This window comes from Palaemon carinicauda, chromosome 10 (assembly GCF_036898095.1).
Source record: "Palaemon carinicauda isolate YSFRI2023 chromosome 10, ASM3689809v2, whole genome shotgun sequence".
Lineage (NCBI taxonomy): Eukaryota > Metazoa > Arthropoda > Malacostraca > Decapoda > Palaemonidae > Palaemon > Palaemon carinicauda.
The window spans coordinates 79,662,409-79,664,908 of record NC_090734.1 but is presented as its reverse complement, the minus strand read 5'-3'; positions in this window follow the sequence as shown (position 1 = coordinate 79,664,908).

The following is a 2,500-nucleotide window of genomic DNA, read 5'->3' as shown; positions in this document are numbered from 1 at the left end:
ACGATGTGTTTAGCTTAGTTGTAATGAAACTGTAACTAAACTTACGGGGAGACACCAGTTACAGGAGGAGTAGCCTCACGTTGATATCAGGCTTTTCATATATATTGACTTATATGATTCAGTTACATAAAACTTAAAAAAGTCAGAACAGCATCATTATACAACAATAAACAACAAACTTTAAACAAAAAAGGATTAGGAGCCCACAACCTAAATCATAGAAGTATGGAGTATTAAAGTTAGTGAAAGTAATCTCATCTTATTTCTAATAGCAGATGCAAGATACTCCTATTAATCCTGAAACATGTGTTGAGAAATTAAGTTGAATCCCTTAAAACATACTGAAAACATTAAATCCATAAAAAAAAAAAAAAAAAAAAAACACACGACTTAAAAAAAATGATCTGATAGGACGGTGTATTTCTTCACATAAATTTTCTGTTCATTGGGTAATTCCTAATGTCAACGTAAAAATATCTTAAATTTTACTGACATTCAAACTGTAATTTGAAGATAGCTAAAGGTCCCCTTTCTACAGCTTAACACGAAATCTAAAGGAAACATCAGTTTATCTTAATCCAGAAATTCTGGGAAACTATTTAGTTTATGACCTGTTTCATGATTAACCTCTCAGCGGTAATTTTTGGTATTTTTGATCGTTATTACCATTGTATTAAACTCTTCAACAGATAATACAAAATTTGACATTCGTTACTCACATTTAAATCATCATCATCATTATCTCCATTAGATTTTAAATGATAAAATCTAATGGTTATGAATACCCATGGGCATTCAATAATATGCTTGGGCAAGACTCATTTGGTACAGATACCACCTTATCTGAAGCTGAGGATGATGCCAGCTGTTGACTTTATTTGAAAATTGTACAAAATCAGTCGCATTGGTTATTAAAGAAATTGTAAAAAATAGATATTTTGGAAAACTTACCAACCAGGAGAATAATGATGGCCATGACAACTATGAAGCAGTATCGACAAACTACACGGAAGGTCTTACCACCAGAAGAATCAACCAAGGTTATGTCTTTTCACAGCTGGAATGATGTTGTTTTATGTACAAGTGGAAACTGTTGTATTTACATTGAAACAGGAGTAACTTCATTATACAGTGTGTAAGAGCTCCAAGATTTTATCAAAATGAAATTATTGAAAATACTTAGACCCTCTTCTAAGGCTTTTCACTGGATAATGAAAAATACTTATAATCTAGTTCTCAGCTATTTACATAGCCTATTGTTAAGCATAATTTTTCAATATTATACGTTCATAAAAGATTGTCAAGTATCGTGATGCATTATTAACCATTTATTCCATTTTTTTTTTTTTTTTTTTCAGATTTCCTTTACTATTTTCAGTTACCCAGTAAAACCAAATAACGGTAAATTTTCTTAAGATTTTTCCTTCGAAGCTCAAACTACATGTTTCACGGTGGGTAAATAGGTCCTTATGACAGTAATTTCATGGTAGGGTTATAAGATGACTATGTCAAATATTTCTTGAGTAATCAAAGAAATGCCTGTAATTTTAAATAATATATGTAAGTGCGTTCAAAGCCTCAGTTATTGAAGCAAATGTTCTCTATATTGTTGTACCTTGCAGTACTTTGTCAACCTTGCTTTTACTTGAGACAGTAGACGTACAAATGATTTCTAGTCGCGGTCCATCGAAGGAATTAGCTCTCTCCTTCTCATGAAGATATTTCAGGTCCTGATATTAACTAATGAATTGAAATTTGGGTCCTCAGCGACTTCTTTATGCAAGCCTTATTGATGTCCGATTTTATCTTCTGTTGAATATGTAGCTTATTTCCCATTATCAGAAGACCCAATTTTTTATTCCAATGTTCTTGATCTTCTAACGTTACAATATCTTGTAATTGAAATTTCTAATATGTTTTTGCATGCTTAGTGACCAACAGTAGGCCTGTTTTGTTTCGTATGATGTCTTAAGCTGTTTGTGCTTTTATTATCAAATTAGATAAATAGGCTAAAGGCTATAAGCTCCTTACACACCCAAACGAAATTCAACAATATCATGAAATGTGATTGAGAATAATAACAAGAATCCAACATACCAATTCTATCAGTTATTAACAAATATAACACGTTACTGAAAAGGTAGAGTAAGCGACGCCAGAGAGACTAGGAAAGGGGGTTACTGGAGGGATAAGAGAAGAGTCTTGATAGAGGGAGGGAATGAGAGGGGAAGGACGGGGAGTGTAGGTACTCGAATTGCTTAACTTACTTACCTGATTCACTTGACTTGGCTTTATTAGGACAAGAGTAAATGCCTTAATTAACGAGATTTGCCAATGCATTAAAGTATAAAAAATACAGAGTGTTGTGTCAAAGTACCATTCTGATCAAGTAATTAGTATGGAGATATTAAAGAAAAGCACACTATTTTTTGCAAGAAATGCATAGTAGTTGACTGCAGGACAAACGCTTCAGAAATTACTTTCCACTCACGTCTGTATA